This window comes from Rhipicephalus sanguineus, chromosome 6, assembly GCF_013339695.2.
Source record: "Rhipicephalus sanguineus isolate Rsan-2018 chromosome 6, BIME_Rsan_1.4, whole genome shotgun sequence".
NCBI classification, from domain to species: domain Eukaryota; kingdom Metazoa; phylum Arthropoda; class Arachnida; order Ixodida; family Ixodidae; genus Rhipicephalus; species Rhipicephalus sanguineus.
The window spans coordinates 174327065-174354302 of NC_051181.1; positions in this window are offsets into that span (position 1 = coordinate 174327065).

Here is a 27238-nt window from a genome sequence, read left to right on the forward strand (position 1 = left end):
GGCCTGCCGCCTCGACGATAGCCCTGCCCACCGTTGTGGGGCTAACTTTCTCCAAATTCAATCCACCCCGTGGGCGAATGACTATCTTGATGTGTTCTTCTGGCATCGGCGGCATTCGCGACGCCTTCACAATGCGTTGCTTGATTACCAAGCCTTTGCGCCGTTCACCTGCGCCCCTTCGTTCAGCCATCTCGCCTTGTGAACCGTCATAACCTAATCCAGGCTTCGTCAGAGCTCTTGATTTTCGGCTGGGCACCGTCCGCCATCCCAGGTCTTCAGTAAATTCCTCTGTCGGGAGCACCTGCCCTTCGACTTGCATTGCTGCCATGCCGGACGCGCGCGTCCCTCCACGTATAGGGCTACCAGACGCTGGGCCAGCTCCCGGCCAACGCGGCGCGAGCACAAAAGTCCAAATAAATTCCAAAAAAGGGTGGCCCACCTCAAAGTCAAGTATCCGCCGAATCCTCTCGTCTTCACGGATCCGATGATGTCAAACTTGCACCACACAGTGACCAAAAAAGCCGCGGAAACATTCGCAAAAGACGGAGCCGATGTGAACGCGTCCGCTCACCTCGGCGGCCGCAGCGTCTCCTCCGCAACTCCCCAGTGTCTTACTGGTCTTACTACAATCCGCCTCGTGCGCTGCTGCTTTCAGTGGTACTGGTGGCGCCACCAACGGCGGACGGTGGCGATAGGTGGATATGCGCGGCTCATAGAAGCCGTGGGCAAAGCGCCTGTTACTCTCCGTTTTTCTATTCATGTTTCATTCTGGTTTGATATTTGTACTGCCGACGCTGCACCACTAGACAACCATGCCGTCTGTTACGTCGATTGTTCTATATCATTTGTTTTAAAATGACAGGCCCGTTTTTTTTATGCGTGCGCGCGATGCACTGCCTACGTTTCTTACGTGCATGTGTCCAAGTTGTTTGCGTGATCTGTTAACACAGATGAAATAAAAATTGTTGCAGTACAAAACAGCGTTCTTGTTTTATTGAACACCCCAAACAGTACAACAACAATGACTATTACGGCTGTATGCCTGCTTAAGAAACGCACAAAAGACACGCGATTTTATCTTCGCCCAATACTCGTAGCACTCAACTAGGCCAAGAAAACCAAAATCTAACTTGCTGAACGTTTTAACAGCCGTCACACAGCTGCATAATAATGCGTGAAAGTACTGTAGCAAATGACCAACAAACATTCACACAGCGTTTTTTTTTTTGTTCACAGACCGTGTTAACATATGAGAAAGTTCTAACTGCATTGCAATCACATATTTCGGAATATCTAATCACTTTCACCATTGAAGCCACAATCCTCTAACACATGCGCTTTAAATTGAGCATGGCGTTACTCAGACTTATATAGGAAATGCGCTCGCGTGGCATTACTCAGAGTTATATAGGAAATGCGCACGCGTGTAATGTATTTCGTATGCTAGATTCTCCTTTGGTACGTGCAGCTCAAAATAAAATGCGATTCTAGAAGTAATGTTCGTGGAGTAGCGAGCATATAGCAGGACAACTACTTACAGCTTCACTTACCTTTGCAAAAACAGTATTCCAATTGCAATTCAATATTAACCGACGCAACAACGATAACAACACACTTGTTGCACACAGGCGTACCAGGTTGACGCGCGAGGCCAAGCGCGGTATTTTAAGTGTAGCACAATCGTGCGCGTACAGTACGCTAGAATATTCTGGCACAATGTCGTCAAGCTTGCAGTCACTTCAGCGGTTCCTACGATGTAGCACCAGTTGACGTCCTCGCGTCATCAAACTGCTACGACGCCGAGAACTACGCACACAGCTGACTTGGAAAAACGCGGTCTTGCAGGAGGCCATCTTGTCCCGCAACCAACGGACAAAAGTACATAGCTGAGGCGTCTGAAACATTGCCGTTGATGAGATGGCAGCTGAACGAAATCAGGGCTCATCGTCCGACGTGTGGCCACCGCCTTAACACAATATTAACGTTGCAACGTTCAAGGAAGACGCGACGAAAGCGACGAGCCCAGCCGGTCTTGTCGGGTGCGCTATAGCACAGTGCACAGGGCGCGCTCTCACGGCCACCGAAAGAAATAAAAGAAAGTGGAGAGAGGGGCACCTAGGAGCATCGCGTATCGGTGGAAGCAAGAGTACGGTCCCTAGAATAGCAAGAGGAAGTGTTGCGTCCTCGGTGTGGCGTATTGTCGAGAGATGGCGCTAGTTTGTTTATGCGCAACGAAATCGCAAACTTCATTCAAAATGCATGGGATCCTATGGGGGGTTGGGAGAGGGTACAACTGCCTTAGCCGAGCGGTGGCACCACCATACCGATGCACGAGGCGGATAGACGCCTTTAGTTGGGCGTACGCAGAAGTTACGTACGCTGTGCACAATACCTTGCGAACGCTGCAAGCCAAGCGGGCTACAGCACTTTTAGTTTAAAGGGACACTAAAGGCAAATAACAATTTATGTCCGAGTGAAAGCTCAATGCATGACAACTTCTAAAACGGCAATTATAGTGAACTAGAACTAGGGACCCTACTAGAACCAACTTCCTAGTGGCGCGAACGGGAGGGTTCAGGCGTTCCTCTTGGCGAAGAAAAATCCAGGTGGCGCCAGTGCAACTTTTTCTAGTCTTACCGCCCTTTCTGCTGTAGGCGCTTGCGCGCGTTTCTTGAGTGCATTTCTCCGCGTTCGGCGTCGTTGTAGCGGTTCCGTGCATTAATAGACAGTTTTAGTGGAGCGCCCGCTACATATATGTGGACGCAGCCTGTCATTGGGAATGGTTGGCAGGCTACGTCCGCAGAGCTGCTGCGGATGCCCAAATAAAACTGTATAACGCGTTTAACAGAGGACGTTTATGCCATTTGCTTCGACTAACTTCCAAGGAATATCGTACTGAAAGTTGTAACTGAAACAACGTATATACGTAATTGTACCCGCGATTGAGAATAATGTCGTTCTAGTTTTAGGCAACTCGCACGCAGCGAGTGCGTGGGATCGAAAAGTGGACATTACGCTGGGGATGATAATTTTCGTCTTTATTATTTGCAAGTCAACGCATTAGAAGAAAGCGAGATGATTTTCTAAGCAGTTTCTTGAGGCACTCGCCGAAATACGCTAGTTAATATCTGGAAAGCCTTTACAACTACACGATGTCACGGCAGCGAACACATTAAGGTGCCTTGATGCGCGCTTTCTCCGCTTTCGGGTGAGGACGTACAACTGCGGTGTCTAAGCGGCGTCTGTAGTGAACTAGAATCGTTGTAATTTATTATCGTACTCTTATATTTTCTTTATATTTCACTACAGCTGCTTCGACTAAGACGCAGCTACCATACTTCAGACACCAGTGATACACCAGCTCACGGCGTCTCACCGTTCTTCAAGGGCGGCACCGAGCAGTGCGGTCCGCTCTGGACGCTTGTCAAAAAAAAATAATAATAATAATAACTGCGGGGAAGAGCAACGCATAGTGAGTCCACTATAGGCGAACGCATCGGAGCGCTAGAAAAAAGGGCAGCCGCGATCCTTGCGGTGAGGAGACGCGTTCGGTTTCAGCCGCTGCATTGCCAGGCTCCTCCGTTCGCACCACTATAGGATACATGTTCTAGTTCACTATAACGCAATATTATCAACAGCAGTGCCCTACATACCGAGAAACTAAGCTAAATGTATCTAGAGTTACTGTATATGCTACCTTTAGGTAGCAGAGTTGCGCATCTGTCTTCCAAACGCCGCTAGCAACCATGCATTGCGGAGAAGCTGACGCTCGGGCCAATTTTTGTATTTTTGGACGTCGCCGCTGTAGCGAACTGAATTAACACTAGGAATCGATAATCAATGTTTATCGCCGGTCTCCGACACGCCGGACATGTTAATTGCCGACACCATAGGCATGTGACCTGCACAAACGGAGTGCTACTTCACCGCACAGCTGTGGTTGCTAGCGGACCTATGCGCAACTCTGCTAGTTCTCATTAATATTCTGCTACCTAAAGGTGGCATATACAGTAACTCTAAATGTATCACATGATGAGCGCCACGAGTGGGACATTTTCGAAGTGATCCCGATGACGTATGAGAGTCTGCTGTTGGGTAACGGGTGTCTCAGCTTGCGACTGCTTCTGCGCAGAGCTGATAGACGGAGCGATCGAGGCGACGGTGAGTTAAGGCAAATTTATATACATATATACAGAGGCTTTACATATTCGGCGCTGGGGCCGACAGCTTATTGGGCTCGCACAGCGGTGCGACGACGACCCGGGACTTCTTCGTTCGCTGTCTCGCTGTCTCGCTCTCTCCGCGCAGCTTGGTTCTTTTATAGCCCTGGGCGATCGCTTGCATCAGCCAGGAGCGCGAAGCCTCCAATCAGGAACCGCCGTTGGTCGCTGGCTCGAACCGGATCCGCGGATGAGAGGGCTTGCCGCACGTTGCGGGAGAGATTTCCTTCGGTTGCGTCAGACGCAGCGCCGGAGTTGCCGGGGATTGCGTAAGGCTCCCGCCTCGTTGCATCAGCTGGTGTTGACGCTGGTTGCGTCAGACGCATCGCCGGAGTTACCGGGGATTGCGTAAGACTCCCGCCTCGTTGCATCAGCGGGTGTTGACGCTGGTTGCGTCAGACGTTTTACCAGCTTGAATGCCTTGTCGAAGCAAGGAAGTTTGGGTTGGGAGCCCTGGCATAACAGCACCCCCGCCGCCAGACAATGCGCCGGAAAGACGAGCTGCTTGCACGTGGCTCGGATGCCGGGCGCGCTCGTTCGCCAGGTCCATCCAGGTTCACCTCCAGGGCCATGGGGACATTCGGCTCCACGCTTCGTTCCGTGAACAGATCCCAGTCGCCAGGCCGGATCCCGGCTCCAGTGGCTTGTCGCCAAGATGTGTCGACTTGCTTTGCTCGTCTCTTCTGACGATCTTTCGTATCAGCACTTGTTGATCGTTCTGCAACTTGTCAAGAACGATCCGACAACAAACAACACACGACACAAGCAAGTGCCCTCGGTCACCCGCCAGAACACCAGACCTAAATAGAATAATACATTCCTAACTACGTTTCTGTCGAAATTTCGTTCCCTCTTTATCAAGAGGCACATGTGGGACACCAAAACTCTTAAAAGCAGAACTCAAAATATTACACGTGTAACAAACGCAATGAAACAGAATTCAAAATAACGTTGGCCCCTTGACATCACTCAGGACGGAAGCGCTCAGCTGAGGCCGCAATGAGGACAAAATTTTGCCCCAATTTGCCTGCGAAAACCGAAAGGATAGCCGAAGACGGCACTGATTAGAACGCGCGACTCAGTGCGTCTGCGTTCGCGTTTAGCTTTCCTTTCTTGTAACGAACGTTCAAGTTGTGCTGTTGGAGTATCATACTCCACCTTAATAACCGGCCGCTTTTGGACGACATGTTATTCAACCAGGTTAGAGGACAGTGGTCCGTTTCGACCACAAACTTGGAACCGGAGACATAACAGGCCAGCTTTTGAACGGCCCACACGATGCAGGCACATTCCTTTTCAGAGGTACTATATGTCTCTTCCCTGCAACTCAGTTTTCGGCTTAAATACAAAACTGGTCTTTCGTGACCAGTGTCATCTTCCTGGCACAATATAGCTCCCATTCCGCGATCACTCGCGTCGCACTGAATGATAAAGCCTTTGGAAAAGTCGGGTGCCATGAGAACGGGTTTTTCGCTTAAGGCTTGTTTAAGCTTGCAAAACGCATTCTCTTTCTCCGAGTCCCATGTCACTTTAACTGGCTCCGACTTTCGAAGTGCGTCAGTTAGAGGGCTGGCAATGGTAGAGTAGTTTTGCACATAATGCTGATAGTATCCCGCTAGCCCTAAGAAAGCCCTTATCTCAGACTTGGTGGTTGGTCGTGGGTAGCGGCTACCTTGATCTCTGAAGGTCGACGCTGGCCACGCCCCACAACGTGTCCCAGGTAAGACACCTCGCCGCATCCTAGGTGACATTTAGCAGGTTTCGCTGTAAGACCCGCTTCTTTCAACCTGTTCAGCACGACTCGTAAATGTTCGACATGTTCGTCCCAGCTGTTCGAGAAGACGGCAACATCGTCGAGATATGGCAGTGCGAACTCGGACAGGCCATTAAGAACGCGGTCCATTAGACCCGAAAAGCAATAAGGCGCATTTTTCAGTCCGAAACTCAGCATAAGTGGACGATACGTTCCGAATGGAGAAACGAACGCGGCGTAGCGGCTAGCACGCTCGGTAAGAGGGACCTGCCAATAACCTCGCACGAGGTCTCGCGTGGAAATGTAGTTTGACTTTGACACTGTTTCCACCCTTTCCTCTAGATTTGGTATCGGATAGGTCTGGTCTCGAGTTATGGCGTTAAGGCGCCGATAATCGATGCATGGCCTAGGATCCTTTCCCGGCACTTGAACCAATATTAGAGGAGATGTATTGTCACTCTCGCCCGGTATTTTGACTCCCAACTCAAGCATTCTATCGATTTCCTCTTTCATGATCTGCTTCTGCACAGGGGAACATCGATATGGCTTACTACGGATTGCTTCCTCACATGTTAGCTCGATGTCGTGCTTAATAACCGTCGTTTTTCCGGGACGGCTGGAAAACACGTCTTTAAACTCAGAAACAATCCTTCTCAAGTCCTCCTTCTGGACTTGACTTAACCTTGGCTCCAGGTTCAACTGTTCCAACATCACCTCTGAACCCCTTTCGCTGACATCGCTAGAAGTCAGAATTTCTGCTCCTTCCTCCTCTGAAGCATTCAACAGCAGATTTACGACCGCCTGACGTTGAACGTACGGTTTCATCAAGTTGCTGTGATAAATTTTGTTAGACCGCTTTCCTAATTTCACTTCGTAGTTGGTATCAGAAAGCTTCGATATTACTTTAGCGGGCCCCTCCCAATGAACCTCAAGCTTGTTCTTCTTGGAAGGCCGCAGCAACATTACCTGACTTCCCACTTCGAAGGTACGTTTTTTTGCTGATTTGTCGTAGTATTCTTTCGACAATACTTGCGCTGCCTTCATGTGGCTCTCCACAAGATCTTTTGTTTTTCCGAGCCTCTGAAGGAGGTCGAGAACATAAGCAACTACACTAGGGTCCTCATCATATCCCTCCCAGGATTCGCGCAGCATTCGCAAAGGTGTTCTTAAGCTCCGGCCATATACAAGCTCTGCGGGACTAAAGCCAGTGCTCTCATGAGGAGCAGACCTCAAAGCAAACATAGCGGGAGGAATACATGCTTCCCAGTCGCATTTGTGCTCATAACAAAGAGCTCTCAGTATACGTTTCAGAACTGAATGCATACGCTCTACCGGATTAGATTGTGGGTGATGGACCGAACTGTGCACCACCTTGATTCCACATTTATCCAAAAAGGTAGAGGTAAGGCAACTGGTGAAGACGCTGCCATTGTCGCATTGAATTTCAGAAGGAAATCCGACACGCGCGAATATCGAGAGCAGAGCATCCACGACGTGAGGAGAATTGAGCTCCCTAAGAGGTACCGCTTCTGGAAATTTCGTTGCCACACAGAGGGCAGTCAGGATGTATCGACAACCTTGCCTTGACTGCGGCAATGGCCCAACAATGTCGATAACTAGGCGCCGGAAAGGTTCTGTTATAACTGGCACAAGCTTCATGGGCGCCTTCCACTTGTCCGTGGATTTCCCCACCCTCTGACAAGTGTCGCAAGAGCGCACAAAGTCTTCGGTATCTTTCCAGCATTTCGGCCAGTAAAAAAACTCAAGGGAAATCCTAGCCTTGGTCTTCTTCAAGCCGAGATGCCCTGCCCACGCGTTTTCGTGCGCAAGTTCCAATAGCTGGCGACGATACTTTTGCGGTATCAAGAGTTGCTCATACCTGCGACCTTGTACATCTGTGTAGCTACGATACAATAGCCCAGATTTCTCATAAAAAGAAACATTCTTTTTCTTTACTCCCAATTTTACGCTTTCCGTTAGCGCTTTTATCGAGATGTCTTCACGCTGCTCTCGAATGAGCGTCGCTCGATCAACCCTCGACAGCTCACACCAACTTTCAGCTACAGGCTTGAGCGTATTGCCCGCCTCGCCCAACGGCGCCACTTCGGTTTCTCCGCCGACGGAGACGACGCTACCCGCTTCCGCTGCCGGCGGCTCGAGTAACCCACCCCGAGAGTTTTCTGTCCGAGGCTCGCTCGACTCGCTGCCAAGGTCACGCAGCTCGGCCGCTTTTGCCGGTGGTGGCGTACTACATGGAACGAGATCAAGTTCCTGTGAAAGCTTCCGCGCTTGCGATCGCGTGAGGGCCATGTACGCAACGCTGGGAAAGAACGATTTACCCTGTTCTTTGAGAAGCTGCTCCGAGTTGTTCGAAAAAAGATAAGGAAAACAATCTGGGAGAGCAGCAGACACAGCCGCTTCGGTGTGAAGCTTACCGAAAGAGCCTTCAATGATCACCGTAGCTATCGGTAAGCAAGTGCTCTGCTCCTCGGCGACTTGCCTGATCCATGCGCATTCTCCTGTCAAGTCGTTCGGAGACACTAATGCAGGATGGACAACGTCCATAGTTGCCGCTGAGTCTCGAAGTGCTCGACACGTTTTCCCATTGACACTAATCTCCTGAATATACGGTTTTAACAACCGCATGTTCTTTTCTGATTCACGGATCGTTGCGAAAGCAACCTTTTTACAATTTACCGCGATGTGCCCTTCTTTTTTGCAATTGTAACAGATTAGCGGCTTCCGTGACTCAAACGCCCGTGTAGTATCAGTGCGCTGTTTGGGAAGCTCACTCGACTTGTGCGCTTCCGTCTGCCCTTCTCTCACAGTCTCCTTCGTAAAAGACGGGTCTTTTCTGAAATTACGGTGCGGAGCAGGTTTCCGGTCATCAGGTTTTTTTGAAAAGCCCTCTTTTCTCTCAGCTTTTTCAACACGCACGGCCCTACTGTGCAAGTTTCTACGAGTGTAGTACTCTTCAGCTAACTCTGCTGCCTTGCTTAGCTGTACTTCTCCAAGCTTATCCTGCAGCCAAAGCTTGACATCATCCTCGATACAGTGGTAGAATTGCTCCAATGCTATGCACTCTACCACTTTATCGCGATCGTCATAGACATCTTCGCCCTTGAGCCATTCAATTAAATCGGCTTTAAGACGAAACGCGAAGTCAACGTGTGACTCATTCCCCCTTTTTGCATACCGGAACCTTTGCCGGAAAGCCTCGGGTGACAATTTATATCTTCTCAACAGAGCCTCCTTAACCTCGTCATAGCTCTCAAACGCCTCCCTCGACAAGCACGTTATCACGTCGGATACTTCTCCGGGAAGTAGAGCTAACAGGTTCTGTGCCCAAAGAGACCGCTCGATGCCATTTCTATCGCAGACGTGTTCGAACTTTACGAGATACTTCGCCATGTCCTCGCCTACTACGAACGGTGGCAGTTGGTCCCGAATTCTATGTCCACTAGCCTGAACCGTCGCCGAAGCTACGCTAGGCGCTTGCGAACACTGACGGAGCGCCAATTCTATTCTTTTCATCTCGAGGCGCTCTTCGCGTTCCTCGCGCTCGCGGCGTTCTTGCCTTTCGGCTTCCTCGCGCTCGCGGCGCTCTCGCCTTTCCGCCTCTTCACGCTCACGAAGTTCTCGTCTTTCGGCCTCTTCACGCTCACGAAGTTCTCGTCTTTCGGCCTCCTCGCGGCGTTCTTTGATATCCGCCCAGGCCTCATCGACTTCCTCAGCCGTTACTCCCTCCTTCTGCATGATCTCAAGGATCGCTTGCTTTCGTTTCGCACGGCTCAGAGTAAGGCCGAGTTCTTCACAAATTTCGATGAGTTCCTTCACTTTAAGGTTCTCCATCGTTCACACTAGCCTCTTGCTATTTGCCCTCGTTAGAATCTACTTGCCGTATCCCCTATAAGTATACTAGAAAGACACGCAAGCAATTCTCAACCTGCCGTGTTTACACCCTCCGCGTTAACTTTGGTTTCAAAGCGCTCCGACTTGGCTCGAAACAATCAAAGCTCACTCCAATGCTTCACACAACCTTCTCTAAACTACGATAACCTGTGCTAGAGAAGTCTGGTGAACTGAAGGGAAAACATCAGGCACTCACCGCATCGAGGTAGCTGACGCCGGCCGATCCCGCAGCTGCCATCCACTGTTGGGTAACAGGTGTCTCAGCTTGCGACTGCTTCTGCGCAGAGCTGATAGACGGAGCGATCGAGGCGACGGTGAGTTAAGGCAAATTTATATACATATATACAGAGGCTTTACATATTCGGCGCTGGGGCCGACAGCTTATTGGGCTCGCACAGCGGTGCGACGACGACCCGGGACTTCTTCGTTCGCTGTCTCGCTGTCTCGCTCTCTCCGCGCAGCTTGGTTCTTTTATAGCCCTGGGCGATCGCTTGCATCAGCCAGGAGCGCGAAGCCTCCAATCAGGAACCGCCGTTGGTCGCTGGCTCGAACCGGATCCGCGGATGAGAGGGCTTGCCGCACGTTGCGGGAGAGATTTCCTTCGGTTGCGTCAGACGCAGCGCCGGAGTTGCCGGGGATTGCGTAAGGCTCCCGCCTCGTTGCATCAGCTGGTGTTGACGCTGGTTGCGTCAGACGCATCGCCGGAGTTACCGGGGATTGCGTAAGACTCCCGCCTCGTTGCATCAGCGGGTGTTGACGCTGGTTGCGTCAGACGTTTTACCAGCTTGAATGCCTTGTCGAAGCAAGGAAGTTTGGGTTGGGAGCCCTGGCATAACACTGCCTACAATAAATCACTAGTAATCAAACTAGCAGCAGTAAAAAAAGAACATTCCGAGCATCAAAAGACGTAATAAAATGCTGTTTGTTCGTTTCCGCTTGATTCATGGAAAACAAAACCTCCGTGGCGTTGCCATGGAGAACGGCGCGCGTGGTTCAAAGGTTCCGTTTTCGCCGAACTGCGCCTCGCCCGTCTCAGTGGTAGTTTCGGGATCGCGTACTGCCGTGCGTGTTTTGCGCGCTCGTGAAAGTCGCTCTGACAGAAAGTTCGACAAAATGCCGCATGCGTGTGATATTGCCGGATGCCCGAATGGTGCACAACGCCAGTGCTGCAGCAAGGAAACCAGTGTGTCTTTTCACTGGGTGCCGCGGAATGAACCCTTACGCTCGAAGTGGCTTAGTGTCATGCCATTGCGCCAGTGTGTTAAACAGTCAAAACCTCTGCGTGTGTGCTCGCTGCACTTTCGTACTGAGGATTACGAGACCAACCGCAACTTGGTGAAGGCTTTGAATGTGCCCATACGACCAAGTCTTTGCCGCAACGCCGTTGTTGCTACTGTGGGTCCCGCTACTTCCACTGGGCTGCTACTAGTGTCGGCGGCCGCGCAGTAAAAGCGGGCAACGTTGGGCACGGCAGCAGTGACGTATGAAAGTCGTATTTTCAGGCGGGAGATTTGAAGCGCGCTAACGCGATGCGGACCACTAAAAACGTGATTTTATTTCAAAATAAGCACTTCCTTGGCACAAAAGCAGCACTACGAGGTTTCTGGACCGCTATTTCAACAATCAACATCGACTTAATATTTGCCTTTAGTGTCCCTTTAACATCTGTAATTTAGTGTGGTAGAAGAGTGAAATAACAACCACGCACCACACAACGCGAATTCTGTAACCAGGCGTCACACAATGCGAATTGCGCAACGAGTGGGCTGTTGGATGCGTCCAACCCACTACAAGGGGCTCTGCAATAATTCTTCATCGTCATCAGGCACAACACCAACAAAGTGTGCATAATGCGCATAAAGCGGGTACCACGGCTCTCTGTTGAATGACGAAAAATGGCATAGTGGCTGCTTCCCTACTTCACAGAAATTATTATTTCTAGCGTAGTGGGTTCCTCGCAAGTGCACTTGCATTGGTTGCCAAGGAAGCCCATGGGCCCATCATCCATTTCCTCAGGGTCTCAATAAAGTTCTTCCCCCCTCTCTCTGTCTCTCTTTCTCACATCAATGTATGTTATATTGCATGGTGGGAGAGTTAAATAGCGACCGGGCGTCACACAATGCGAATTACGTAACTCGTGAGCCGTTTAAAGCTTCCAGCGCATTACAAAGGGCTGAGCCACAATTCTTCATCGTCATCAGTCGTCACGTAAACATTTCCATTTCACAGAAATTATGATGATTTATAGCGAAGTGGGTTCCTCGCAAGTGCACTTGCATTGGTTGCAAAGGAAGCCCATAAGCCCATCATCCACTCCCTCAGGGTCTCAATAAAGTTCTTCCCCCCTCTCTCTGTCTCTCTTTCTCACATCAATGTATGTTATATTGCATGGTGGGAGAGTTAAATAGCGACCGGGCGTCACACAATGCGAATTACGTAACTCGTGAGCCGTTTAAAGCTTCCAACCCATTACAAAGGGCTGAGCTGCAATTCTTCATCGTCATCAGTCGTCACGTAAACAAAGTGCACATAATGTCTTACATATGTGTAGCTGGAACCTTGCTTCTGCGCACGATGACGAATAATGGCGTTGTAGGTGCTTCCCGGCCAATTTCACAAATATTGTGATTTATGGCGTAGTGGGTACCTTGCTAGTGTACTTGTATTAGTAGCCCCAAGAGAGTTTAGAACGGGCTCTAGAAATGCCGCTCTTCCAGCTTTCGCTGTGACTGTGCTGCGCTTTCCGCGCAGGCCTGGCATTCTTTTTACTGCGAAAGCTGTTATGAGATCATTTAAACGGCCGTTTTTGGCGCCGTAGTTGTCCGCCGCCGCCGCCGCCGCCGGTGTCCGTAACCAGTATCGCTCGAAATAAGAAAAAAAATCACAGCATATCCACGGAGTGAATGATGATGAGTGGGCGAAGCTGCGGAGGTTCATCGGTAAACCGTGAATCTTCCGTGAATTCTGCCCAGTACATCATCACCGACGTGAGATCGGGCGCGTTTATACTAAAGGTTCGATGAGTTATGACGACTTGCAGCGCACTTTAATTTTACATGTACGCTGTGAATTTTCATTGTTTAGAAAACCATTGCTTAGAAAACATCTGGCGTCTTTCGTTAAGCAGCTGGCGTCTTTTCGTTTTGCTTTAGAAACATCTGGCGTTCTTTCGTTTTGCTTTTACAAAACATCTGGCGTCTTTTGTTGGTTTATTTCATCAATCAACGGCGTTTTGAACAAAATTTTTATTGTTTAATCACGCACAGGAGAAATCTCACCAGGCACTACCTTGGAGGTAAAGAATGGCTGCTAATGGGAATGAGAGACAGAAGAAGTCGGCTTTTAGCTAACGCTGCGAATTTTTTATTGTTCAACAACGCACAGGAAAAATCTCCCACCGGCACCACCTCGCAGGTCAAAACGTAAGACTGGTTACATACTACGCTACGAGGGACGAACGGGTGCCGCTATAAGGAGCTTCGCCCCTAAAAAACGAAATAAGAAAAAAATTCCAGGATGGAACGAGGTTCTAACCTGGGCCTTCTGCGTGGGAGCCCAGTATTCAACCTCTGAGCCATGCCGGTGCTTGAAACTGCTTTGTAAAAAGGTCCTATACAGGCTTCATGTCGGGAAGGAACCACATTAGCATATGCAATATAGCGTGGTAGAAGAGTAAAATATACACCAAGCGTCGCACAACGCGAATTCTGTAACCAGGCGTCACACAATGCGAATTGCGCAACGAGTAGGTTGTTGAATGCTTCCAACCCATTACGAAAGGCTCTGCCATAATTCGTCATCGTCAACAGGCACAGCATCAACAAAGTGCGCATAATGCCTTACATGCGTTTAGCAGGTACCAACGCTCTCCGTAGAATGACGAAAAATGGCACAGTGCCTGCTGCCCTACTTCTCAAAAATTACAGTGATTTATAGCGTAGTGGGTTCCTCGCAAGTGCACTTGTATTGGTTGCCAAGGAAGCCCATAAGCGCATGATCCACTTCCTCGGGGTCTCAGTAAAATTACAATGATTTATAGCGTAGTGGGTTCCTCGCAAGTGCACTTGTATTGGTGGCCAAGGAAGCCCATAAGTGCGTGATCCATTTCCTAGGGGTCTCAGTAAAGTTCTTCGCCCCCCCCCCCCGCCCCGTCTCTCTCCCACGTCAACGTATGTTATACAGCATGACGGGAGAGGGAAATAGCGACCGGGCGTCACCCAATGCAAATTATATAACTGGTGGGCCGTTTAAAGATTCCAACCTATTACAAAGGGCTGAGCCATAATTCTTCATCGACATCAGTCGTCGCGTCAACAAAGTGCACATAATGCCTTACAGACGTGTAGCCATGGTGCCTCGCTTCTTCGCAGAATGACGAATAATGGCTTAGTAGGTGCTTCCCAACCTCACAAAAATTGTGATTTATGGCGTAGTGGGTACCTTTCTAGTGTACTTGTATTGAAGCCCCAAGAGAGCTTAACGGGCTCTAGAAACGCCGCTCTTCCAGTTTTCGCTGTGACTGTGCTGCGGTTTCAGCGCAGGCCTGGCGTTTTTTTATTGCCTGAATTTAGAAATCAAACAGAGCAGTATGGTACAGATCACAGAAAATAAAAAAGGGTGGACTGAGTATTTCACACTTTTTTTTAAACAAATTGTGTCACGTTTTACGTTCTTAAGGGATCAGAGCGACCCGTTTCTCCGCACTACCGCAAGAGCACTACCGCAATTCATTGTATCAACCAGCACGACGACAATACAAGGTGTCAGTGGTTATTGGCGTGAAGTTGTTGTGGCCTTTCGCATTCTAAGTGTTCGTTTTTCTATGGAATACTTGAGTGCCGTGAGAAGGAAGCAACTATGCAGACATTTATTGGACATGTTACCTGTGCCTTTGTACAGAACCATATACTCTGGAGGCTGCGGAAACGATGTACTAAGACGGATTAAAAGAATGCCAATTAGACCACACATTAAATCATTTTTCTTCAAGCTTCACACTAACACTCTCCCTGTTAAGACGTGGCTACAAGACAAAGGAATTCCTGTGCCATGGATAGTAAACTGGATATTAGGTAATAAACCTGAAACAATAGAACATGTATTTATCGACTGCTGGGATTCCGTATGGCAATGGGACATCCTCCAGCGAACTATTAAAAAAGAGCTCCCTATCCAGTGTGTCGGAACGGAACGAAAACCGAAAACAAAAAACGAAAAAAAAACGATATTTTTGACCGGAACGAGAACGTAACCGAAACGTTACATATTATTTCGTCCCGGAGTGAAACCGAAATTTTTTCAGTTGTTTTTCGGTTCACGAGAAAGCTTCGCAATCCGGAACAACTGAGCTCGTGCAGTGTGAGCATATCTCTGGATAGAATATTAGCGCGTACCTCAGGCAGGAATTCCAAAGCAAAGATATGTTGAAATTGTGCGAAAAACGGAAACAGTGGCAACCAGAGATGTTTATATTAACGCAAGTGGACTTTTGTGCGCCTGTCATGCTGGCCAAAGTGGAGAGGGCATTGTCGGCGCTGAAGTTTGTTACAGCGAAAGCTGTTATGAGATCACAACAGGTAATTTAGGCGCCTTGGTTCTCCGCCGCCGCCGGTGTCCGTGACAGCTATCGCATGAAACAAGAAAAAATTGAATGAGAAAGAAATTTCTAGGATCGGATGGGATATTAACCCGCGCCCTCTACGTGGCAGTCGGGTCTTTCACCTCAATGCCAAGCTGCTGCTTGTAACTCCTTCGCAAAAATACTCTATACAGGCGTCATGTCGGGCAAGGAATCGTGTTAACATATGTAATATAGCATGGCAGAAGAGTAAAATAACAACCAGTCATCACATATTGCTAATAGCGCAGAGTGTGTGGTTTAATGCTTCCCACCAGTGTTGTGGAGTTGGCACTCCAGAATTTAAATGACTCCGAAATCATTCCACATTTTCGCGACCCCGGAATGGAATGGGGACAACGCTTGGAGGAATGGAATGGGAATGGAATTAAGCGCTTTTTGCACGGAATGAAATGGGAGTGGAATTACGTCTATTTCCGAAAATAGAGCACGTTTTCGTCTACGTGCTGTTTTTCAAACTTTAAACATTAGTAAGTCAGAGCCTCGAATTTAACAAACAGCAGTATTTTTAGAATGGTTTGGCTGATTACAAGCACGGTGCATTTATAAGCAACGCGCGTACTACAAACAGAGGCATAAGTTAGTGTACAAACAAATGAATTATCCCAGCAGATATGAAGGGAGAAACAAACTACCCCTGCGCGTTGGTTCGCATTGATAACCTCACACGAAAGTGGCGAATGCTCTACGCACAGCCTGATCTTTATCTCACGAGCAGTTTAGTTACGAGTGAAAAACAGCGCTAAAAAGACGGGACAAGAAAGGACACGGGACCACGGCGCTGACTAACAACCAAATGTGTTTTATTCCTTCAGTCAACATAAATATACTTCACCACTATCGCAATGAAACTACAGGAAATTCAGCGTGCGCAGAGGCAGTAAGGCGATCAATGGGACATGAATGCTATCTCCTTCGGAAGGAGGGAAATCGAGGGGAGGCTTACACATGCCTCGCCGCTATTGTGGATGTGATAAGGCTCTGAAATATAAGCCTCGTCCCTTCTTGCTCGTGTTTGTGTCTCCTTGCGCTGAAACATAAGAAATGCAGTACCAACTAGCCCACCAGTCGGTTTTATTGAACTCTGAAATGAGACGCGCGCGCTCGTCATGGTATTTTGACAAGAAAGTGGTATCTTTAAAAGATGGATGGCAACCGCAACTGTTACAATGGAGAGATAACTGACTATCGGTAGCTTGTTTCTGAACCTTGTTCGAATGCTCGCGCATGCGTTCATTAGCGCACCTCCCCGACATAATAACGCCCGCAAGAAAGTGGAATCTTGTACACAACACCTTGACGGCATTCAACAAACTTCTGCCTGTGCTTCTTAGTGCATCTTTTTTTGTTCTCTACCTCTCGGTTGACTTGCTGGCACAGGCTACCAAGCTTATTTTGGGCAGAAAACAACAGCCTAACGCCTGCGCTGCCAACAACTTTCTTGAGATTGTGCGCTACCTTGTGCACATACGGGATGATCGCAACAGTTTGCTTCGAGTTTGTCTCGGATTGCACAGCAGCTGAGCGCTTGTTTTCAAAGCCTGCTACGAGGCTTTCGGCAATGTTAGTCAAAAGTGTTGCTGGAAAACCTGCGAGCTTCAGGTGTGCTACTTGTGAAAGAAAACTTGCTTCAACTTGGTGGTCACAAGACCTGTCTAGCGTCGCCTTCATGCAAGCTCTTGCAATTCCGCGTTTAACAATCTCCGAGGGCGCAGAGGAAAAGGGGACAAGGCTCTTTTGAGACCTGGGCGCATAACTCCAACATACATGGCTATTTGAGAACGAGAGTTCCAAGTCTAAGAAGCGCAGTTTGTTGTCTGAGGGATGCTCAGTGGTAAGTTCAAAAGAACTTAATTCCGTGAGGAACACGTCAAAAATTGTAGCTGCAACAGGCTGCGCGTCAGAAGGGTTAGTGCTGTAAAAGATTAAAAAGTCATCCACGTATCGCATCACCTTCACCGTGCTCGTCTGACTTAGCTTGCTCTCAAGATTACGGTCATAGCTAGCTAATAAAATGTCACTACACTAAGAACAGGGGCGATGCAAGAGCCTATGCACACACCTATGCACACACCTATGCCTGAACAGGGGCGATGCAATAGCCTATGCAAGGTTCAGAAACAAGCTACCGATAGTCAGTTATCTCTTCATTGTAACAGTTGCGGTTGTCATCTATCTTTTAAAGATACCACTTTCTTGTCAAAATACCATGACGAGCGCGCGCGTCTCATTTCAGAGGCTTATCACATCCACAATAGCGGCGAGGCATGTGTAAGCCTCCCCTCGATTTCCCTCCTTCCGAAGATAGCATTCATGTCCCATTGATCGCCTTACTGCCTCTGCGCAGGCTGAATTTTCTGTAGCTTCATTGCGATAGTGGTGAAGTATGTAGACTCGATGTCAAGCAAGCTCTTGCTTCTATCCTAGAAAAGCTTGATAGTTTACCAGAACTAACAAAGAAAGTGGCGGAAATGGAACACTCTGTGCAACATATGTCGAAGAAATTCGATGAATTTGAAAGACATGTTTCCCACGAAAACACTGAGATTAGGGCATTGAAGAAGCGAGTTGCAGAACTGAAAGAAAAGGATGACATGGGCCAGGTAGTGCAAACACAGCTCCAGCAAGAAGTTAATGACCTTGAGTATCGAAGCAGGAAATTGAAACTAGAGATACATGGCATCGCGGTTGCACCGGGTGAAAATCTACTTTCCCTGTTAAATAACCTGGCTCCGAAACTTGAGGTCCCGACCTTAACTGCCGGAGACATTCAAACAATACACAGATTGCCTGCCCGACAGGGTAAGACGCCGGGAATAATCGCTTGTCTCACCCGACAGGCGCTAAGAGACTCGTGGCTGAAAGCTAAGAACGAAATCAAAGATAATGAACCACGCATCCACATTCAGGAAAACATGACTCGCCATAACAGAGAGCTGCTTCGGGCTGCAAAAGAAAGAGCGAAAGATAGTGGCTATCGCTTTGTCTGGCACAAGAACGGGAAAATCCTCGCCCGCAAAGACGAAGGAACAGGGGAATAAACGATCTAGATATGCTTAAATAAGTATTGCGGAACTTCAGTGCGCAATAAATAAATAAATAAAATAATAATGATACAACACATGTATTACCTTCCCACTGACCTGAACCGCATTGCTTCTTCTTTTCCATCCGCATCCATTAAAGCGGTGCATATTAATGCACGATCAGTAAAGAATAAAGCAGGATTGCTAGATGAGTTTTTCTGTGAATTTCAGTTTAAATTCACTGCGATTATGCTGACCGAAACATGGAGCACCAATGAACATAATGTTTTCAATATGAGCAATTATAAAACTTACTATCTTAACAGGCCTGTTGGTCGTGGTGGAGGAGTGGGACTACTGCTGGGTGCGAATGAAAATGGTGAACTGCTGAGGCCATTCACTGCATTTACACTGGACTACGAAATAATATCACTGTGTGTGGGTACATTTATTTACTCATTTTGTTACCGCCCACCAAGCGGAAATGCAGCTACGTTTTTAAAATTTTATGACCACTTTTTGTGTTTCGTAGCTGACGGAGGCCACACGCTTATTGCTGGAGGTGATTTTAATATTGATATGAGTATAAACAATCATTGTAGTAGAGATTTTGATACGGTTTTGGCTTCAAACGGCTCTTTGCGAATGTACTTGAAGTGCCCACCAGAGTAACAGCTGAAAGTCACTCAACATTGGACTTATTCATTACTAATTTCTCTCATCCTAAAATCAGGACGGGGGCATTATCATGCCCCATTAGTGACCATCTACCACTGTTCTTCTGCATGGATGCTCCGGCGCAAAAACTAAAACAGTCAGAAGTTATTAGGTACCAGCGCATAACAGATGGCGCCCTTGGTGCTTTTCGGAACGCTCTTAAAAGAGTTGACTTCAACCACATTCTTTACCTTACAAATGCCAATGAAGCCTATAATAAGTTTGTCGATATTTTCAAACAGGTATATCACTCCCATTTTCCCTTTATAACATGTAAGCCATCTCGAAAAACTCGCAAACCATGGATTACACCTGAGCTTCGTAAGGAAATCAATTATAAAAATAAGTTATACAGGAAGTTTCTAATTACACGCGCGGCTGACGACTTGAGTTTATTTAAAGAGTTTCGGAATAGATTAAATAAGAAACTGCGATTAGCACGAACGGAATATTACTCCACATATTTAGATGCTAAGAATGGCCACCATGATGCGGTTTGGACTCGTTTAAACGCATTGTTGCAACGTAAACAGTCACAAAGCCACGTGCGTGCTTTAAATATTGATGGCAAAGAACTAACGGGGACTGATCTGGCAAACGCATTTAATGACTTTTTTACAGCACTTAAAACGGACGGATCTTTGCCGGAAACATATGACAACATAAACTTTAACAATAATAACACAATATTTTTAAATTCTGTAGCAACAGATGAAGTTCTATCCACTATGCTAAGCCTAAAAAATAGCAGATGTCGAGATGTTGATGAAATTCAGATAAAACCTGTTAAATATGTTGCAGATATTATAGCGCCAACCATCACACATATTTTTAACCTTTGTTTAGCTACATCAGTATTTCCAGAAAGGATGCAGATTGCAAAAGTAACTGTTCTATTTAAAAAAGGTGATAAAATGATATGGGCAATTATAGACCTGTGTCCGTCCTCCCTGTCTTATCCAAAGCGCTAGAAAAAATTAACCACTGTAAGTTCGCCAAATTTATAGCCAAATACAACTTGCTCACGCAGTGTCAATATGGATTCCGGAAAAACAAATCGACTGAACTAGCGCTTTTAGAACAAGAAGAATATATACTCTCCCAATTTGAGAACAGAGCTTTTGTAATAGGAATATTCAGTGACTTCTCCAAGGCGTTTGACCTTGTAAATCATGAATTAATTCTAGAGAAGCTATGGTACTACGGAATTCGAGGGCAAGCTGCAGAATTAATAAAATCGTATTTATCTAATAGGAAACAAATGGTCAATATACATAACTTGCACTCAGAAGTAAAACCAATTTTTTTCTGGTGTCCCACAAGGAAGCATATTAGGGCCACTACTTTTCAATATTTACCTAAACGATATCGTAAACATCAACCCAAACGCAAGATTTATAATATATGCAGATGATAACGAGCATTTTTTTTCTCAGGAAGTAACATTCATGAACTAATACAATCATGCAATACAACGATGACCACGCTAGAAAAATGGTCAAAATATAATCATATGCCTGTCAATGAAAAAAAGACAAAAGTGGTAATCTTCAGGCCGAGAAATAAACTGGTTCCTTTGCATGATAGCATTATATATAACTCCAAAGAAATAGAAATAGTTGATCGGTTCAAGTGTCTCGGTGTTATATTTTCATCAAATATGTCATGGGCAGCCCATGTGAACCATGTTATTAAACAATTAGCCAGAATAACTGACGCAATCGGTTTCATTAGATACATTCTTCCTAAGTCTCTTAAACTGCTCCTTTATAACTCTTTATTTTATTCTTACATTAATTACTGTCAGCTAGTGTGGGGCACTGCATCATCGTTCTGTCTCCAGAAAATATACATTTTGCAAAAGAAGTTTCTTCGTCATATCTTTAATGCGAACTATGGGACACCCAGCAGAGAGCTATTTCTTGAGACTGGCATAATCAAAATCTTCCATTTATACCAATATAGGCTAAGCGTTCGTTTCAAAGTAGAAACAAAACGTAATACAAATTACATCCGAAATCTCGCCAATTTGGAAGAAAAGAAAACGAGTTACCCTTTTAGGCAACCCGAAAGTTGGTTGGTGTCAACAGCACGCATAAATGCCGGGACAGAGCGCCTCCAACATACACTCCCCTCCCTTCTAAACGCGTACACATCTGCAAACATTGACCTGTTTACCTGTACCCATAAAAAACTTCGTTCTATGTATAAGGATGTACCCCCACATATATTCTAGGTTTCGTAAAATTCAAATACGGTGTCTCTCCTTCCTCTGTATCTGTATTTTTATTTGTGCTCTTATTTGATACATGATGATCTTCGGAATGTGTTATTATTGTTATTACAATTAATATTATTATTACTTTGAGGAAGCAATTGATGCTGTGTCTAGAAAGTGTAGATAACACTCTGTCTGCTCATTTTCTTGTCTGCTTTGATATGCAGTGTTTTTGTTGTTTTTTGTTTTTCCTGTTTGGTTTTTTTTTTTCGTAACATGAAGCTCTGTGTATGCGACGGTTTTTTCTTTCAACTGCCTTCGCTGTTGCCTCGTATTTAGGGGCTGTGGCTCTGTCAAGCTGTCTATTACAGCTTTTTCTGCAGCTCCCCTGTCCATGTATTTCTCGAGGCAGAAATAAAATTATTATTATATTTATGCTTACTGAAGGAATTAAATACATTATGCTTACTGAAGGAATAAAACACCAGGGCCGTGGTCCCGTGTCCTTTCTTGTCCCGTCTTTTTAGCGCTGTTCTTCACTCGTAATCATGAACCAACCAGCCCAAATGCGTACCCTACTACTTAAGCAGTTTAGTACCTGACACACGTAAATAACATTTGCGAGAAGGAAGACAGTGCATACCTGCGCACAGGCGAACACAGAAAGTTCTCCTCACCCCATCCATGCTTGCGAAGCGCGCTTGACAACCGTTAGTGCAGACGAGCAGTGCGGCCCAGTGTTCCGTATTCGATGCAAAGGCACAAGGTGCCCGAGAGGTGCACTGTTCCAACTAATAACAGCACATCTAGAGGGTTTTCTTCCCAATTAACCAAATCTTAGTTTTCTCCATATTCACGATTGCTCCAGACGCGTGGCAAAACTCCTTAGTCTTCTTGAATACTACCTTTTTCAGCATAAAAATAAGCTATGTCGTCATTTTAGCATTAACACATTTAAGCTTAACCATTATCAAAACATCGCCATTCGTTCAAACATGCTGACCATGCAAATACTATAGGTAGCGGAAGAACTGCCCCTATGGGAATTAGTAGGCTGGTTGTACTGCACGAGATATGTCACCAAGCTACTATCCTTCGACCTTGGTAACGTGTTTTGCGTACTTTTGCAGTTCTTATGCATCTGATGACATCGGCTTTATGGGGCGTTCATTCTTAACTCGATAAAACTATCAAGGTGCATTTCCTACGTTGAGGAATTACAGGAATGGAATTGAACTGCCCGGCCATTCCCAGAGTGCGTATGGGCTAGGCTTTTTCATTCCGAGGATTTGAAAGGAATGGAATTGCGGCAAGTTCTAATTCCCCGGAATGGAACTGGAATGGAATGGAGGCTCCCATTACGCAACACTGCTTCCCACCCACCGCAAAGTGCTCAGCCATAATTCTTCATTATAATCAGCCACTGTACAAAGTGCGCATAATGCCTTACTGATATGTAGCGGGTACCACGATTCTCCGAAAAATGACGAAAAATTGCATAGTGGGAACTACGCTACTTCAGAAAAATTACAATGATTTATGGCGTAGTGGGTACCTTGCATGCGTACTTCTGTTAGTTGCCCCAAGAGAGCCTACAACGGGCTCTACAAAGTCCGCTCTTCCACCTTTCTCTGTGACTGTGCTGCGTGTTCCGCGCAGGCCTGGCGATCCTTTTATCAGAACAGCTGTCTCAGACATCAGGGAGTACACTAAATGACGTGCTGCTTCTGAGATCGTGTTCACTCCCTTGACACAAAGCATTGAGCCCACTAAAAAAAGTCGTGTTTGTCTTTTGAGAAAATAAATACTATGGCTTTGAAATTAATACTGCTTTGGGCAAGGTAGTAGGAATTCGTGGTACAGTTACTTCCGCTCCTCTGAAGAACGTGTTTTACCCTTGTCCCACTTTCCTAAGAGGAGGGCAAGTAACTACATCACAAACCCAATGTTATTTATGATTATCGTAACTTCAGATTTTTTCATAAAAAACCGTTACGAACCGTTACGGAATATTTTTTTTTTGGTTCCAGAACAGAAACGGAACGAAAAAACGGAACTGTCCAATAGAGACGCGTCCACAACTCAGAGGTATTTGGTACACCACGTTTGCGGTACACACAGTGTAAACGTCACACCAATCATAGGACTGCTTACATTGTGTGTACCGCAAACGTGGTGTACCACATACCTCTGAATTGTGGACAGACTAGTCAGTGCTTCAGGGCGTGACAGGAAGGGATTCGGTAGCCACTTGGCAGAACATTGCAAGCAATGTGCTCGTACTCCTTTATTTCACAACACCACTTTTCTAAAGAAAGGCAGTTCAAAAACAGAACGCGAAATCGCCGATGCTTACCTGATAAAGAAAGCAGGTGTGCCAGCTGCCCATCTTTGCTGTTCATGTTTGAAGATTGACGCACGCGATCTCTTGTGGAATGATGTGTGCATATGCATGAGCTTGATGCGCGGGTATATCACGCTGTTCGTTTCAAATAAACGCCAGTTGCAAGTAAAGCGCCAGTCCTATTGTATGTGTTTCGTCTTCGTCGTTTGCGCTTTTCAAGTTTTCTCTAAAGATGGACCAACTTGCCCAAACCAAGGTATTGTTATAACTTCCCGTATGAGCGGATCGAGCTGCGACCCAGGATGACGCATTTTCGGAAACAAGGTGCGCCACCACATGCTTTGCAGCGCACTGCAAGACACCCGCCGGCTGTAATACAATTCTTAGCGTTGTTGCTGTGCTCGAGCAGCCTATACTCATTCAGGCACCGGCCTGTCTGTGCAGTCTATCATCATAGGAATAGCACTTGTTTTGCGAGGTGATGTGGGTAAAAGAAGGAAGGAACAGGAGCGAAAGGAAAGGCAGGGATGTTAACCAGTCTAGAAAGACCGGTATGCTAGCCTACACTGGGGGAAGGGATGGGGGAGATATAAATAGAGAGCGAAGGAGAGCACGCACGCACAAAAGGTCACACACATCTCGCAGTCATGCTAACGTCAACTTATCTATTCGGGAATGGGGCTTGCGTCGGGAACATTTAGTGCGGCGTCATGAACCGGGTGCACTCCGAGGCTGGTTTCGTTGACCGATCGGGCTGTTGCAGCCGTCGGAAAAGAGGGCCACGACCTGTGCAGGAAGGAGTGCGCTCGTGGGGGGCGGGGGGCGACTTCGAGGAGTGTTTGGCCGCAGCCTTGGCCGATGGTGGCACGGGAATAGTCCGCTTATATTTCGTCCGTCACGCGATGCCCCACGAAGGTGAGCAGGGAAGGAAGGGGCCCGTTATCAGCGCCGAAGGACATTCCGCCTGCGCCTTGGTGCTCTGACATTGAGGCCATCACGAAGTCGTGCATCGAACTCGCATTCACCAACGTCGTTTCCGTTGTTATCATATGTACACAGCCGTGAGCCACCGCAATGACAACGGGTTGACAAGACACCACTCTTAATACTGTGGCGTTTTCCTTTTATCTAAAAGAGCCAGGTCCACTTTAAGTGAAACTGAGGAAAACGCACTTCTTTGGTACTGACAATATGGTCCGGCCTGCGCTCCAACAGTTTTCCGGCGGTGTGCTCCTTGTAACCGAAATACATCGAACCTACACTGCGACTAAAATCTGCTTAGTCAGCTATTGTCGGTATTCAGGAGCAAAATTGGCATCTGGCTCGATTGGAACACTTAGTTCGGGCTTGAATTGGCTACGCGAAAGTAGTCTAAATGACCGCGAATAAACCAAGTACACGGGCTTCAAGCATTCAGCCGCCATCGAAACGCGGCCACCGCGGCCGGTATTCGATCCCGCGACCTTCCCGGTCAACATCCAAGTACCACAACGGCGGGTCACTTTGGCCTATATAATTACTGCGAGAACATTAGTGTTAAGTATATTAACTTGTAGTGTCGTCAACTGTCGCGCCCTCATTCGTGCTATCTATTCCGTTTGAAGCACGTGTAAGTTACTACCAATACATTTTTATCTGGCTGTTACATTGAGTGTTTATTTTTATTTTTATTGAATTTGTTCAAGTGTATAAGGCAACACATGCCTTGTCATATCGCTTGAGTGTGCGCTAAATTGTTCTTCGATAAGAATGCATTTGACTATTAGTTTATTTCTGTGTTGCTCGGGGGTGCATATTATATATGATATTTTGTGAAGTTGGGAAGCCTCTGTTTTGGTAGCCCTCCTAACGTTCTGCGTTGTTCTTATTGTTTGCGCCAAACACGCGGCATAAACGAAAACGACTTCGGCAGTTGTTCTTGCGAGGCACTTTAAATCAAGGTTTGCGAGCCTCCGTGAACGCTGAGCTGCTGGGACATTGGTGCGCGCGCATCGGGCCAGCCGCGAACTTTCTCATGTCCGTGCTATGCATGCTGCTCGAACCTTCGCTGAAGCATAGGCCAGCTGTGGTTACGAGCCTGAATGACGGACACTTTGAATGCGGTCTCTGACGACCGATCGCAGTCGGCGTTTTCCTCCGCGTATCGAGGCGGCCAGGAGGCCTCCGCGGATGTTGCTGCAAAAATAGACGTCCCTACACGAAGCTCAGCGCCCAAACATAACGAGCTGTTGGGCGTGATCCCGCTGGACAGGCTGCCTAATGTGAGGCGTCGGGTGCCCCTCATTTGCAAAGTGAAGGATTTGCTGCACTGTGGCCTGGCGGGATTACGGCGACGGCGCCGCTCCTCGGCGTCAGACTGTTTGCACGCCGCTCATGAATCAGACGGCGTTTCTTTATTCTTCTTTTTTTTGTTCTTGTTCCGTTGTAGCTTTACATTTCTGGAGGCAGAACACGCAGTAATGGATTTCTTTTTTCTGACAGTCCTCGCGGCTCGTGTACCGTTCCTCACCAAGGAGAAAAGAAGGCACTGTGCAAGGCTGCAGTAACGAGTCTTCTTGAATGTACCATCACGGTTACAAGTAGGTGTTTTATATAAACGGGTGACAAAAAAATGAGCGGGGTAACAGGCGGTCTAGGGGGCGCTGTACTCACTAGTGCATAAACAAAATGATTGTTATAGCATCGTCCAACTGAGTAGACCGGCTAGCCTAATCACACAGGCACGCCGACGGAGCGTATTGCGAAATGGAGCAAGTAGGCATAGACATTTGGGCGAGTTTGTGTGGTTACGTTCTGTGATGAAGTTGTAGCGTAAAATTGAAACAGACTGAAAGAGGGCGAGTGGATCTCTTTGCTGGACACAGCCGGTTGAAATTGACGGACAAAGAGGCTACGATAGCCAGGCTTACCTTCACCAAAATAAAGCGGACGGGAGGGCGACCGCCGCCGTAGCTCAATTGGTGTCGGGCGCGTTATCCCAAGGTTGCCGGTTCGGTCCCTATACCGGCAGCATGTTGTCTTGTCGTCCACATTAATTTATGTACATTTATATCGGTACTACTACACTACAGCTAAAGGACTACAAATAATGCCCCCTATATCTTCCTTGACGTACTGCCTGTTGGTTTCATCTGGCTGAAGAAAGCACATGTAAGCGCATACTCGCAACTGAAGTCCTGTTGCGAACAAAAAAAGGCACCAGAAAAGTACGGAGCAAACGGCGCATCACGAGAGTTGAGAACAGGCAGTCGCACATGCATGATATATGACGATATCGACCGACGGAGGGGGGGGGGCACTTGCTGAAAGCCTTGACTATTTAAGAAAAACGCCTATTTTCATTATTTATTTTTGGTAACACACCATGTATCATAAAAATTTCGGGAAGGGGGACGCCCCCCCCCCCTCCT